Raw genomic sequence first — 17,041 nt, forward strand, 5'->3', positions numbered from 1 at the left:
AATAATGCCTATTTTACTATTAAAAATTTTCCTGAAAACAATTAAGAGAATCTAAAAAGTTTTCTGTCATATTTATTTCATGAGAAGAGATCTAAAACAGGCCAATTTAACAATTTTGCTCTCAGTAGAGATGTTTTTAGGATATATTGTATATAAAATGGTGTATGGAGAGAGAGACTGTGGGGGCGGATTGATGAATGAGACATTTTCTTTCCTCAATCTGCCAAATTTTTTTAATACTTGCATATCTTGTCCAAATCCCATCTAAAGCTTCTCTAAGTTAGGCCCCTGCATAGAATAAAGTCTGTGCTAGTTAACGGTCACTGCTTTGCAAAGAGATTACAACCTAGGGAAGAGATAAGACCTGCATTAAAATAATCTTAGGCAGTGTGTGATAAATTACATGAGTGCCATTGTACAGATGTGAAATAATCATAAATACATATATTTGGCTCTGCCCCCCACCCCCCGGTCCCTTACACAGGACTCCCTAACCCCTTGTAAATCCCTAAGTGATAAGAGGACTAGGAGCATCTTTTGTTTCATGGTGGTGATTCTGGGTGGGCTCCCAGATAGCCTCTGGATGGGCGCTGGTAACTAGAAAGACCAAATCCCAGTTAGAAGCTAGGGATTTTCAGCCCCATTCCCATTCTCCAGAGAGGGGAGAGGGGCTGGAAATGGAGCTAATAATTGATCATGCCAAATGAGGAAGTCTCCATAATATCCCAAGAGTAGGGGAATAGGGGCTTTGGAGAGCTTTCAGGTTGGTAAACATATCCACACTGGGAGAGGGCGGGATGTGTACCCTAACTCAACAGGGACGAGAGCTCCAGCGCTCAGGGCCCCCACTCAGACTTTGACTTATGTATCTCTTCATCTGGCTGTTCATTTGTTCCTTTATCATATCCTTTCATGAACTGGTAAACCTTAAGGTGTTTCTCTGAGTTCTTGAGATGCTCTAGCAAACTTGGAGGCTCTTGTTTCTATCTGCAACAATGTAGTTTTTTCAGTTGTCATCAAGCCTTACATATAGTTCACAGGCTAGCAAACTACAGCCTGTGGGCCAGGCACTTGTTTTGGTAAATAAAGTTTTTAACTGATCACAGATATTCATTTATGTACTATCTGTGGCTGCTTTTGCATGACACCTATAGAGTTGAGTAGTTGTGACAGAGATTGTATGGCCTTTGAAGCCTAAGATATTTATTATCTAGTCCTTCAAGAAAAAGTTTGCCAAAAAAATTTGTTACAGATTCAAGTTAGTTGTGTTTGAGAAGGAACCAGAGGCGTCTGGAGTGAAGCCAACCAGAAAGGTTCAGAGCTGATGTGCAGATAGATCCCAGGGCAGCAATCAGATGAGAGACACCCACTGCCTTGGGCTTATAAAACATGAAAGCATGGCCCCAAGTGTCTCAGAAATCCTTTGAGAGGGGACTGAGCATCCTGTCATAACTTAAGCAAGACCTGGGACCTTAAACATAATTGGGTTATGTATTTGAGATCCCATTTATGAAGGTTTTGGGTTTTGGACTATATGTGGGGCTAATCTCAATGCCTAAGGAGATCCAGGAATATGACTTTAGCAAAACCTCTAAACAGTTGAACAAATGGTACTATTTAATGCAGAGTGACACTGCACAGGCATGCTCTATAATTACAACCCAAAGTGAATAGTATGTTGCTATTTCCCTAACAGGTTTTAAAGGGGGAGAGGACATGAAGGCAGGGACGGAGGTGGGATGCACTTTTTTGAACAAGGACATTTCAGGCATAACTCCAGATATATACAGGACTGTGCAGGCTTTTCATTAACACTTCTTAAATTGTTTAAGTCTTAAGATTTAAATTTCCCTAGAGAAGTGAATGAATCACAAACCAGCTATTGTAGCCTGAATTTCTCTTTCAGAAAATGAAATTATTCCTGGATAGAGAAGAGAGGTACATTTGGATCGCAAGTCATTCTCTACCCATGTAGCTGTGGGCAATCACCAGTGAATGATGCTCAGACTTTGGCATCATCAATTGGCCAGGCAATGGAAATCAGGCTGAACTTCTTTATTAGGGAGCATAGTGATACCATAAATTCTATTAGATCTGACTTTTGGATTGCCCAAGAAAGCCTGTCTTTTTTGTGTAATGCTCCAGCTGGTACAACCTTTTACCTGGTCTCAGCAGGAAGCGCTCAGATGCTGAGCATGCAGCTTTTCCTTAAATAAAACATGACTCTCCCGTCACCCCATCCCATAGACTAGGTTACTGGAACATCTGTAACATGTGAATTAAATTCAACAATCTTTTTAGAAAAGATGACTTAATCCCTAGGAACTGCAATCTTTAGTTGACCAAGTATTTTGAAATCACAGTTATGTCCAAAGTCGAAAAGAGAAGCAATTTTTGGCGGTGGCAACTGTTCTTAGAGCATTTTGGGTTCTAAGCCTTCAGTATCAATGGCATATACTCTGCATGATGGTGTCTTCATCTTTTCATTCATTCATTCACTCATTAATTCATTCATATATCCATTCCAGAGATGTTAAGCACTTAGTATGTGACAAATATTGTCTCCAAATACAAAGATGAAAAAATCATAGTTCCTGCTCTTAAGGAAATCATATTTTTAGGAAAGAGATTCTGCTTGGGTTAAGTTTGATTATGATCGTCATGACTAATACCATTGTCATCAAAAACAAGATGAGACAATAAGAATATTTGATTAATATTTTGACATAATTCATACTAGATTTGAAGACACTTTGCAAAGTAATATCTTAGAAATACCTGACTACAGAATTTTTCTCAAAGTTATTACTTTGAAGGCTATCACCAATTTGTGAGTATTACGATCTTCTTTAATATATTTTTGACATGTTATTTTGGTCAAAATGTATTAACATCTATTATAGTGTTAGCACAGTGGCTTAGACATAGTAGACACCCAATAAACATTTCACTGAATTTTAGATAGGGGAAGCATCTTTAGGAATCAACTAGTCCTGTGGTCCTTGACCTTAATTGGGTTTTGGACCCTTTAAAATCTGATGAAATATGTGGACCTTTTTTTCCCATTAAAAAATAACATATTTAGGGGCACCTGGGTGGCTCAGTCATTAAGCGTCTGCCTTCGACTCAGGTCATGGTCCCAGGGTCCTGGGATCGAGCCCCGCATCGGGCTCCCTGCTCTACGGGAAGCCTGCTTCTCCCTCTCCCACTCCCCTTGCTTGTGTTCCCTCTCTCGCTGTGTCTCTCTCTGTCAAATAAATAAATAAAATCTTTAAAAAAAAAATAACATATTTACATACACTCAGATTTTCGTATACAATTTTAGGGGATTGGTGGATCACCTTATGTATCATCCATGAACTACTACATCTTCCATTTTATAATTGATGAAAATCATTGCCTAGAACAGGCGCTGGAAAATTATGGTCCCAAGGCCAAATATAGCTCATCTCCCATTTTTGTTCTGCCTGTGAGCTAAGAATGGCTTTTACATTTTTAAATGGTTTCATATTACCTTCATATTATCTTCAATTTTCCTTGTTGGCCTGCGAGACTTAAACTATTTACTATATAGTCCTTTATAGAAAAAATTTGCCAACCCCTGGCCTAGAATGGTTAGAAAATATTTTTTAAATCTCTCATCCAATTACTAGAAAATAGAAGACTAGGATTCAGACCATCTGATTCCTCACCTATTGGTCTTCTCATTACTCCTGTTGATCAATTAAAATATTGACTAATTGATTCATTTAAGCCCAATAAAAAAGAAAACAAGGAGTTGTAATTCTGGTCCTTAATAAATTCCTTAGATAAATAATTATGCAGTTATGTAGGAAGTTGAAATCCAGGAATTAAGTGACCCATCCAAAATTATATTATAAATTTATTAAAGAAGCAATGTTAAACTCTCAAACCCAAGTTGTACATTACTGATTTACTTTTTTTAAGCTTATATTATATTCTATTTCACATATTTGAAGTGTAAAACTTCTTGTAAAGAGGAAATAAAGGTATAAAAGAAGCTTAATGTAAAATTATTTGAACAGTTGTTGTTCTTAACTTTTAATTGTGTGATTTTAAAGTAAATATTTTTAGATTCCTCCTGTCATGTAGTACTGCAAAAATAGAATGAAAAGAATTACAATAACTGTTATTACACGTTATTTTGAATGTACTTTTTTAAAAATTTTATTATGTTATGTTAGTCACCATACGATACATCATTAGTTTTTGATGTAGTGTTCCACGATCCATTGTTTTCGTGTAACACCCAGTGCTCCACGCAGTATGTGCCCTCCTTAATACCCATCACTGGGCTAACACAACCCCCCCACCCCCCACCCCTCTAAAACCCTGTTTGTTTCTCAGAGTCCATAGTCTCTCATGGTTCATCTCTCCCTCCGATTCCCCCCCTTCATTTTTCCCTTCTTTCTCCTAATGTCCTCCATGCTATTCCTTATGTACTTCTTTTAGAAATTTCAAAGTACCTGATTACTATTGATTGTTTTCTTCTATGGATTAGGGCTGCCAGAATAGTTTTAAATCATATGTGAGAATATTACCAGTGATAGAGTTTAAAGATTTTCATAATGAAAAAAATACTTAAAATAGAAACATTTCAATAATGTGTAAATGCAATATCAGATGCCCTGAAGACCTCTATGATGGTTTTAGCCAGACTCCCTTTTTCCTTTGTCAGATTCTGAAACCACTTTTGTTCATATTTAACTACTTAGAAAAACTAGGTGTCACCTTCAGAGCAGTGTGTACTACACAGCTAGACAGTTCTTTCTATAAAGGAGGAATTGTGGTCAGAGTAAATAAGCTTGCTTTTTACAGCAAGACTGAAAATTCTGAATTAGAGCCTCATTAGCAAGTTTAGCATGCTCTCTTTATGCATAACCTTCATTCCTGAGCCCCCCACCCCAGGTCTTTTGCACTTACCTGAAAAAGCTAGACTTCTCAAGGACGTGCAGAGATGGGCCACCTGTCTGAATTCCATATAGGATTCTTTTCTAATAGTAAGCCTGCTTGGGCACTCCCATGGTCTGCGTGCACTTAAAAGGCCTGGCCAGTTCACTAAAGCAAAAGGAAACCAAAGTGTTCTAAGTTCCGCAGAGTGTCAACAGCAACCACAAAACCTCAAAACTATTTCAAACACACTAGCACTGAAAAACCAACCTCTTAAAATGAAAAGTCCAGGTTGCAAAATGACAGCAAGACCAATTGTCAAGAAATACTAAGGTTTTATGACTACTGGAAGAATCCATTTTTTAAAAAATTCATTCAAACTGAATTTTGTAGATAATAGGGGAAAAAGTGATATTATCAAAAACAAAAAGGAGAGATAAACTGTGTTGTGTTTGGGATGAAAGATAATACAGATACAATATTTCCTTCAGAAAATTATTTATAGAGTTGTTCTGTAACTCTTGGGGGCCTAGAACTACTATTCTTATAATGTATTTTGGTGATTAGCTATGTCATTGATATATAATATTGACTTTGAGATTAGTATGTTTGTCCACAGCCTCACTTTTTAGACTCTTAACATTATCTCCAAAAGAAGATATGCACACAGTCACAGAGATAAATGGGAAGTATTGAAAGAAAAATAAGTTCCTTGGGGCCCCTGTGTGGCCATCATTTGAGATCCGACTCTTGATTTTGGCTCAGGTCATGATCTCAGGGTCATGGGATCCAGTCCTGTGTCAGGGTCCGGGTTCAGCAAGGAGTTGGCTTGAGATTCTCTCTCTCTCCCATGGTGCTGCCCCCCACTTGCTCTCTCTCTTTAAAATAAATAAATAAATCTTAAAAAGAAAGAAAGAAAAATAATTTCCTCAGACTGCTCTAATTTGTCTATTGTATTTATATAACACTATAGTATTCTATAAATATTATAATTATTTTGCAAATCACATGGTAATGTATAGAAATCTGTGGGTTAAAAATGCTAATTTATTAAATATCATCATTTTAAATATACTCCAATTTTTAGCTCTAATTTGACATTTCTGCATTAAAAAAACTATGCAAGCATCAAACACACCGTCCCTGGGTTCTCTCTACTTTAAAGGCCCTAATTAGAATTATAATTTTGGTAATTTGTGATGATTTCTGGTCTCCTGTACAATGCTGAAGAATATTCTAGGCAAACATTTTGCAATTCCTGTTTCCCAGTCTTCACATTTCTCATTTTGAGCATAATGTTATTAGTGTACCTGACTTCTGTTTTTTTACTTTCAAGGGAAGGCCTCTTTGTCTGGAAAGGCTTCAGTTTCAGCAGGTGTGCATTCTTTGTGTTATAGGAGTAGAAATGTTATATATTTCAAAATAACTCATGCTGGGGGAATTTTAGTTTTAGTAATGGTAGAGAAGACTGTTCCAGACAAACCCACCTGAGAACAATGGAAACAAATTGGAAAGAATTTAAAATCTATTGGTTTGAAGGTTATATCATCGTAACAGCCTCCCTCCTACCCCAAGCAAAAGTCACCTCTGGAGAATGATAACACTATCTAGATCAGTAAATTAGCTCTCAAAATTTTGATACATAACATTCAAGTTTCAGTAAATATATATATTTTTATTTTGAAGATATAATTGGCTTTATTAAGTGACCCATGAATCAGACAGCATCCCACCTAACAAGTAGAGAGGAGTTCCTCAAATTTCAATAATATTAACAGGATGTCAGTATATAAGACCTAGGGGTGCTGGATGGCTCAGTCGGTTAAGCGACTGCCTTCAGTTCAGGTCATGATCCCAGGGTCCTGGGATCGAGTGTCACATCAGGCTCTCTGCTCAGCGGGGAGCCTGCTTCTCCTTCTGCCTGCTGCTCCCCCCTGCTTGTGCTCGCTCTCTCTCACTCTCTCTGACAAATAAATAAATAAAATCTTAAAAAAAAAAGAAGATAAGACCTAATAGCCAAGATCATGAAAATAAACACAAAATACAAACAAATGCATAAGGAGATCCAAATTGAGGGACTTTAAAATAACTGTGATTAATAGTTTGAAGAAATAAGGTGAAATATAGAGAATTTTGTATTTTATTCTGGAATCTAAAATTCAAATGGAAATTCTGAACCAGAAAAATAAAATAATTAAATTAAATTATTGATGGTGGCTAATAGACAATGAGATATGGAAGATGGAACTAGAATAAGTCAGAAGAAAATATAAGATTGAAGAATAGAGGAGAGAAGAAAGGGTAAAAAATTACATGAAATCACGACACAGGGGAAAGTTCTAACATGTTCATAATTGGTGTCCTAGAAAGAGAGAAGAGAAAGAACTAGGCAGAAGTAATATTTATTTATTTATTTATTTACTTATTTATTTACTTATTTATTTTTCTATACATTACTCAATGCTCATCATTGTAAGTGTACTCTTTAATCCCTATCACCTATTTTACCTATCCCCTCACCCACTTCCCCTCTGATAACCATCAGTTTGTTCTTTTTCTTTTTAATCTAAATTCAATTAATTAACATCTAATGTATTATTGCGTTCAGAGGTAGAATTCAGTGATTCATCAGTTATATAACACCCAGTGCTTGTTACATCACGTGCCCTCCTTAATGTCCGTCACCCAATTACCCCATCCCTCCACCCCTCTCCCCTCCAGCAACCTTCAGTTTGCTTCCCATGATTAAGAGTCTCTTATGGTTTGTCTCCCTCTCTGATTTTGTCTTCTTTTATTTTTCCCTCCCTTCCCCTATGATCCTCTGCTTTGTTTCTTAAATTCCACATATGAGTGAGGTCATATGATAATTGTCTTTCTCTGATTGACTTATTTTGAGAAGCAATAAAGAGGATATAACCCCCAATATAATAATATATAAATGGGTGAGGAGTCAAAAACAAAGTTTTTTAGACTAGATAAAAAAAAGTACATATGATTCAATGTTGATTAAGAGACACACCTAAAATACAACAACACAAAAACCCTGAAATAAATGAATGAAAAAAGAATCTGAGGCCAGCATAGCTATATTTTATATATTTATTAGATAAATTAGACTGTAAGGCAAAACACTTTATTGGCAATGAACAAAGGACATTTTATTATGATAAAAGAGTTAATCTTTCCAAAATATTAAAGTTGTAAATTTATTGCACTTAATAATGAGTTTCCAACTATATAAAGCAAAATAATGATGCAACTAAAAGGAAAATGGACAAATCCCCATTATCATAGGGCAATTTTAACAGATGTCTCTTAGTAACTAATACCCCAACCAGACAAAAATTCAACATAGATATAGTAGATTTGAACAATGCAATCAATAAACCTGACCTAATTTACATACCTTATATTCAGCAAATGCAAAATTCACATCAAATGCCAAGCCAATTAACCAAATGATGAATTTAAAAGAAATCTTTAAAAATATCAAAAAAGTAAAACATTGTATAAATGTACATTTTCTGACAACAGTACAGTTAGGCTAGAAATCAATAATGAAACAAGGTAATAATAAAAACTTTATGTTTGAAAAACACTTAATATAATTCTAAATAATTCAAACATTAGGGGCGCCTGGGTGGCTCAGTCGGTTAAGCGTCTGCCTTCAGCTCAGGTCATGATCTCCAGGTCCTGGGTTGGAGCCCCAAGTAGGGAGACTCTGTTTCTCCCTCTCCCTCTGCCCCACCCCCACTCATGCTCTCTCTTTCTCTCTCAAATAAATAAATACAATCTTAAAATAATAATAATAATTCAAACACTAAAAAAATGAATACAAATAGAAATCAGGAAATATTTTTCTTTGAATTATAATGAAAATTCAACTTATCAAAACTTGCAGGACACAACTAAAGCCATACTTAAATGCTTTTATTAGGAGTAAAAAGCTGAAAATAACCTCCTCTCCTTCACTGCACCACTGAAGATCCTGGTGTCACCATGGGCTAACACCTCGCCAGGTGTTACCAGTATTGTAAGAACATGGGGTTCTTGCAGAAGTCTCGCTTCTGCAGAAGTGTCCCTGATGCCAAGATCCGCATCTTTGACCTGGGACAGAAGAAAGCAAAAGTAGATGAGTTCTCACTGTGTGGCTCCATGGTGTCCGATGAATATGAGCATCTCTCCTATGAAGCCCTGGAGGCTGCACATACTTGTGCCAAAATGTACATGGTGAAAAGCTGTGGCAAAGATGGTTTTCCCATCAGAGTGCAGCTCCACCCCTTCCACGGCATCCTTATCCACAAGATGTTGTCCTGTGCTGGAGCTCACGGGCTCTCAACAGGCATGCGGGATGTCTTTGGGAAGCCCCAGGGCACATTGGCCAGGGTCCACATTGGCCAAGTCATCATGTCCATCTGTACCAAGGTGCAAAACAAGGAGCATGTGATTGAGGCTCTATATAGGGCCAAGTTCAAGTTCCTTGCCTGCCAGAAGATCCACATTTCCAAGAAGCGGGGTTTTACTAAGTTTAATGCAGACAAATTTGAAGACATGGTGGCTGAAAAGTGCCTCATCCCAGATGGCTGTGGGTCAAACACATCCCTAATTGTGGCCCCATGGACAAATGGCAGGCTCTGCCCTCATGAGAACCTCAGCACTGCCCCCTCCTTATTCATGCCCACCAACAAATCCTACTCTTGTCGAAAAAAAAAAACAAAAAAAACCCTGAAAACAAATCATCCAAGTATCCATTTCCACGAGTTAAAAAAGTTAAGCAGAGGGAGAACAAAAAGAAACAAATAAAAATAAAAACAGATCTCAATAAAACATAGAACAAACATTTGCTAGAGAAAATAAATCTAAAAGGGGATTTTAAAAGACTAATAAATTTCATAAATCCTTGGGAAGACAGATCAAGAAAAAAAGAAAATGCAGAAAATACCAATATCAAGAATGATTTTTATAAAAAATGGGCTTAACTATCGATCCCATAGTTAAGAAAATGAAAACAAAAGGATATAACAGTTTTGGGGTGATAATTTCAATGACATGGTGAAATGACTTAAAAAGCCATAATTTACCAAAATGCCAAAAGAAGAAATATAAAATGCAAATAGTTTATTCACTATCTAGTAAATAAACTGAATCTGTAACTAAAATCCTTTGAGAGAAATTTCCATGTCTGTCTATTTTATTACTCAATTCCTCCAAACGTTTAGAAATAAAATCAACCTGACATATACTATTCCAGAGCTTGGAAAAAGAGGAAAAATTTTCCAAGTTATTTTTTGAGGTCATCATAACTTTGATAGCAAATACTGGTAAGAACATTACAAAAAGGACCCAAGAGAGGCCAACTCTCATTTATATAGACACAAAACTTCTACACAAAATATTAGCGAAGAAAATCCAGTGATTAAAAAAAATGATAATAGGGCTCCCTGGGTGGTTCAGTCAGTTAAGCATCTGACTCTTGATTTCAGCTCACCTCATGATCTCAGGGTAGTGGCATGGAGCCCCCCCTCAGACTCTGCTTACGGGGGAGTCCCCTTGACATTCTTTCTCTCCCTCTCTGTCTGCCCCTCCCCCCACTCATGCTCTCTTTCTCTCTCTCTCTCAAATAAATAAATAAAGTCTTTTTAAAAAATGATAATATATTATGGCCAGGTGAGAATTATTCCAGGAAGGCAAGATTGTGTAACATGTGAAAATCAAATGCAATTCATAAACACAAACAGAATAAAGGAGAAAAATCATGTGATCATCTCAAATAGAGACCAAAAAAAAAAATCTCTCAATAAGATTCAACATCAATTCATGCTTTTATTTATTTATTTATTTATTTTTTATTTTTATTTTTATTTTTTTTTAAAGAGAGAGCGCACACCCTCGAGCAGGTGGGGAAGGAGCTGAGGGAGGGAGAATTTTTTTTAAGCTTAAAAATTTTTTTTTTATTATGTTATGTTAGTCACCATACAGTACATCATTAGCTTTTGATGTAGTGTTCCATGATTCATTGTTTGCGTATGACACCCAGTGCTCCATGCAATATGTGCCCTCCTTAATACCCATCACCGGGCTAACCCATCCCCCCACCCCCTCCTCTCTGAAACCTTCAGTTTGTTTCCTGGAGTCCATAGTCTCTCATGGTTCGTCTCCCCCTCTGATTCCCCCCCTTCATTTTTCCCTTCCTTCTTCTAATGTCCTCCATGCTATTCCTTATGTTCAACATATAAGTGAAACCATATGATAATTGTCTTTCTCTGTTTGACTTATTTCACTTAGCATAATCTCCTCCAATTCCATCCATGTCAATGCAAGTGGTGGGTATTCATCCTTTCTGATGGCTGAATAATATTCCATTGTATATATGGACCACATCTTCTTTATCCATTCGTCTGTTGAAGGGCATCTCAGCTCTTTCCACAGTTTGGCTATTGTAGACATTGCTGCTATGAACATTGGGATGCATATGGCTCTTCTTTTCACTACATCTCTATATCTGGGGTAAATACTCAGTAGTGCAATTGCTGGGTCATAGGGTAGCTCTATTTTTAACTTTTTGAGGAACCTCCACACTGTTTTCCAAAGTGGCTGTACCAACTTGCATTCCCACCAACAGTGTAAGAGGGTTCCCCTTTCTCCACATTCTCTCCAACATTCGTTTTTTCTTGCCTTGTCAATTTTTGCCATTCTAACTGGTATAAAGTGGTATCTCAATGTGTTTTTGATTTGAATTTCCCTGGTGGCTAATGATGTTGAACATTTTTTCATGTGTCTGTTAGCCATTCGTATGTCTTCTTTGGAGAAGTGTCTGTTCTATGTCTTCTACCCATTTTTTGACTTGATTATTTGTTTTTTGGGTTTTGAGTTTGAGAAGTTCTTTATAGATCTTGGAAATCAGCACTTTGTCTGTAGTGTCATTTGCAAATATCTTCTTCCATTCTGTGGGTTGCCTCTTAGTTTTGTTGACTATTTCCTTTGCTGTGCAGAAGCTTTTTATCTTGATGAAGTCCCAAAATTTCATTTTCACTTTTGTTTCTGAGAGATAGAGAATCTTAAGCAGATTCCATGCCTAGCCCAATGAGGGGCTCCATCTCACTACCTTGAGATCATGACCTGAGCCGAAATCAAGAGTTGGTCGCTTAACCGACTAAGTCACCCAGGCGCCCCCATCCATGACTTTAAAAAAGAAAGCTGACAAACAAAGAATAGAAGGATATTTACAAAATTGTACAGCAAACGTCATGTTTCATTTGGGAATATTGAAGGCTGTCCTTTCGATATCAGGTGTAAGTAAAGGATGCCTTCTGTCACTACTTCAGTTCAACATGGTATTCTAATCTAGCATCTATCCTAACCCAGTGTGATGAGGCAAGACAATCAATAAAAGGTATAAATATTGTAGGGGTAGCTGGCTGGCTCAGTGGGTAGGTAGAGCATGTGACTCTTGATCTTGAGGTTGTAAGTTCAAATCCCATGTTGGGTGTAGAGACTACTTACAAAAATAAAATCCTCAAAAAGGTATAAGTATTAGAAAGAAAGAAAGAAAGAGAGAGAGAAAGAAAGAAAGAAAGAAAACTGTCTCTATTTGCAAGTGACATGATTTTATACATAAAAATTCCAAAGAATACAGACATACTAATATAATAAATTTATTAATTTAGCAAAGCAAATAGTTCCATGTTAATTTGCAAAAATCAATTGCATATCACACTTGCAACACACAAGCAGAGAATACAATTTTTAAAATACCATTTAAATTAGCATCAAAGAACATTAAAATGATCTTTCAGAAGATCAGCAAATCTTATATGAAGGACACTGTATAACATTGAGAGAAATTTAAAAAGACCTCAATGAATGGAAGACTATATATTACTTTCAGATAAAAAGATTCAGTATTGTGAGGATGTCAGTTCTCCCGCAACCTACCTGTATTCAATGCATCTCTCTCTTTTTTTTTAATTCCGGTGTAGTTAACATACAGTGTTATATTAGTTTCAGGTGTACAATTTAGTGATTCAGTAGTTCCATATATTACTCAGTGCTCATCAAAGTAAGTGTACTCTTAATCCCCTTTGCCAATTTCACCCCCCCCCACCACCACCTCTCCTCTGGTAACTGTCTGTTCCTTACAGTGAAGAGTATGTTTTTTAGTTTATCTCTATTCAATGCACTTCCAATCCAAACTTGAACAAGTGTTTCTGTGGAAGTTGACAAGCTGATTTGAATACTTGTATGATAATGTAAAAGTTCTAAAATGTCAAAAACAATGAAAAAAAGGGACATATTTGAAAGATTTAAAATACCAGGTATTGGAGTGCCTGGCTGGCTCAGTTGGAAGAGCATGCAACTTTTGATCTTGGGGTTGTAAGTTCAAGCCCCACATTGAGTGCAGATATTACTTAAAAATAAAATCTTTAGAAAAATAAATTTAATTAATTAATTAAATAAAATACCAGGTATCGAGATTTATTTTAAATCTAAAATAAATTGGAAAATATAGTATTAGCACAATAATACACAAATAGACCAATGAATAGTATAGAGTCCACAAACTAATCCACACATATATGGACACTTAATTTACAAAAAAAGGTGGCAGTACAGAACAGACGGAAATAATGATCTTTTCAGTAAATGAGGCTGGGTCAATTGGACATTCAAATGAACGAGAAAATGAATCTTGACTCCTTACCTCACACTATACATAAAAATCAGTTCCAGATAGAAAGTTGATCTGAATGTGAAAGGTAAGATAATAAGGCTTCTGAAGATAACAAAGAGGAGTATCTTTATGACCTTGGGATAAGAAAGAAATTTTTTTTTCCTTAGAATACAAAAACCATTAATCACTAAAGAGATGACTGATACGCTGAACTACATTGAAATAAGACTTTTATGCCCAGCAAAGACATCATCAAGAGAGTAAAAGGGCAAATCATGGGGTGGGAACAGAGTTTTATAGTTCATAAAGTTCCTTTATCAGGATAAAGGACTCATATCAAATGTGGATCAGTAAGAAAAAGATAATACAATTAAGTTAGTATATATAAAATACACAAATAGGCAGTTTGCAAAAGATTTCCCAATAAACACATATTAGTGATTTGGGAGCTGCAAATAAAAACTGCAATGCAATACCACTAACTATACACCAGATAGCTGAAATTTAGATAGAAGTTCATACCTCACAATTAAAATTTAAAATTTAAATACAGTTTAGTGAATCCAAATATTGAGTGTTGCAGAGGATATGGAATAAATAGAATTTTCATACACTGCTAGAGGGAGTGGAAAAGTGGCACACTAAAGCTCTGTTTTTACAGCTGAATATACAAATGTCTCATGAACCAGCAATTGCATTCCTAGATACATACCCAACAGAAAATGCATATGTGTGTACCAAAAAGTCACAGGAATGTTCATAACAGCAGTATGTAGAGTAGTCCAAATCTGGAACATCCCAGAGGTCAATCAAGAATAAACATATTACAGAAACAAAAGCATGGAATGTATAGAATTGCTCTTGCAATGAAAATGAATGAAATAATGCTATACGCAAAAACATGGGTGAATTTTGCAAACATTGTATTAATATATCATTCCAATTTTAGTATATGTGCTGCCAAAGCGAGCACAAAATTGTATTACTATAAAGAAGCCAGCCACAAAAGAAGTCATTGAATGATTACATTTATATAAAATTTAAATACTAAAAAACGGATATAGGACAAGTTACAAGTAGGAGCGGTGACTGAAAGAAGGAGGACTTCTATGCTATCTCTTGATCTGGGCGGTGGTTACTCAAATGTGCTTGCTTTGTGGTAATTCATCTGGTTTTACCCTTTCAATTTTTGCACTTTTCTATCTATAGATTATACAATATTAAACAATAAAAGTTCATTTTTAAAAATGGCCCATACTGGAAATGCAGTGCTGTAAGTTATTTAACACTAATTATTTTCACAGTTCTATTGTTTCCAAATAAGACTTCAGCCAACATTCTCTTTTCTCCCTTGAGGCTTCAGATGGAATGTTCTTCTTTTCCAAATTACTTGCATGCTACTCCTTCTTCTCCTAGGTTTGATGCTAACACATCCTCTTCCTCACTTTGAAATATGTTTGGCCAGTGCTTCATCCCCAATGAAATAAGTGCCAAAACAATTAGCTCCAAATCCATTTTAGGAGCTCATTTGGAACAAATTTGCATATGGCATTTGTGAGCTTCCTGCTCTTACCTATTGAATCAATATGCAAAGTAAACTCTATTTGAACCTGCTGCAGATATTCAGAATCATCTTAAGCACATAAAAGGAATGATTTCCAATATTGGGGCCCCATGTAAAAATGAGGCTGGTGATGATACCATGTCAAATATTTAAAGAGGAGGGGAGGGATCTGTGAAGCTCAGAATCTCAGTGTTTGAAGTTACACACTGTTAATGGAAACACCCTTCCAAGTAATCATCCAGTCTGCCTGCTCATCTTGTGACAGTACTGACATTTAAAGTGATTCATTGCTTACAAGCTGAAATGTCTTACCCTACTATCTACCCACATCTTCAATCCCCCCTCCCCGCTTATAACCACAGAGAAAAAGGCTTCATCCCTTTTCTACACAATAGCCCTGCAAGTACCTGGTGACATTTGCCTTGTCCAGTCTGAGTCTTCTCTTCTCCAACCTGGGGCTGTGATCTGTTAAAAGAATACTCATGTGGTGTGGCTCTGAGTTCCTCCACCCTCCTGGCCTCTCTGCTTTCAATACCCTTCAGTTTATTAAATTCTTTCTTCTTAGGGGTTCATCCAGAACTGCAGCAAATGCCTTCAGTGTGCTCAGACATGTGAAATGATATCTCTTTATGTGGTGCTTTTTTTTTAAAGAACTGCCTCCATATTTGCTCCCATCCTGTGCTTTTGGAACCAAGAGAAGACCTGTGCATTGATCGTTACTAAATTTTATTTTGCTCCAGGGTTTTTCAGAACTTTTTAGATCCTAAATCTGACCACTACATCTTTATTCAAGATGTCCAACAGAACAGAACTGAAGTTGAATGTCTCTGCCCATCCAAAAGTTTCCATTTGAGCACCAGTCTACTCATGAGTGTCCTTCGGGAAAGTTATTCTCCAAATATCATATAGCCTGTGTTTCCAGAATGCCAACAGCAACCTTGCCAAATGCTTAGATGAAAACCATATATCTATGTCAATGTATATTGTTCATCTTCATTCTGATAACCTGTGCAAGATATCCCTGTCACAACTTAACTTTCCAGCTATATGAATGAGGATGTGGACTCTGCATTCACAGTAGAATGCAAAGATTTGGAAATTCAGCTGCATTCAAGTTCCTCTCTTTTATCTAGTAAACTAGGTGTCCTTAGACCACATAGACTCACTGAGCCTCATTTTACTAATTAAGACAATGGGATAATGCCTGTGTCTCTACTGCAGAATTTTAAAAATTTTGCTTGTTTTATGATTTGTGTGACCTTTGTCTAAAGCAGTACTTTCCCTTTAAGGTATTCCATGAATTTCAAACTCCATATATAGAATGTTTTGAGACAGAGACCATCAAACATCCTCATCAGTACAGAGGCAAGGTTTTCACCATTTAATGCATTCACACACTATATTTAGTTATTTTTAAAAATTGTCACCTGTAAAGAAATATCATTACAAGGGATGGTGATGATGAAGACGACAACAACAACAATGAGGATGATGATGATGATGTCCTGTTATACAAAGTGGGGCTCCACCCTGAAATGAAGTGTTGCTAGAATAACTGATGTTACTCACTTGGCTTCCTCCAGAGTATGAGGTGTTCTATTTATATGCATGTCAGAATATTATAAGATATTTTAGAGTAGTTGCTAGGGTTGACAAATGAATTTTATGAAGGAACATGAATGCACCTCAAATCTATACTTTCGCTCAGCAAAGGACTAGATTCAAGGCCTATGTAATTCTCAGGAAACAAGCTTTATGGTGCTATTTTTAAAGCATGGCTTGTTTTTCTAGAAGCAGAGCAGGAGCCCCTGCACTCTGGGAGACCACACTCCTATAGAGAAGAAATGTAATGGTATTATAACTCACGAAGTCTTAGCACATTGGGGAAGAATTCT

At 36.4% G+C, this 17,041-nt stretch overlaps 1 pseudogene; it reads left to right on the top strand.

The window, feature by feature from the left end:
* The first annotated feature begins 8,910 nt into the window (after positions 1–8,910).
* On the top strand, positions 8,911–9,747 carry LOC116630863 (annotated as a pseudogene).
* The last annotated feature ends 7,294 nt before the right edge of the window (positions 9,748–17,041 follow it).

Source organism: Phoca vitulina, unplaced genomic scaffold (assembly GCF_004348235.1).
Source record: "Phoca vitulina isolate PV1807 unplaced genomic scaffold, GSC_HSeal_1.0 scaffold4, whole genome shotgun sequence".
Lineage (NCBI taxonomy): Eukaryota > Metazoa > Chordata > Mammalia > Carnivora > Phocidae > Phoca > Phoca vitulina.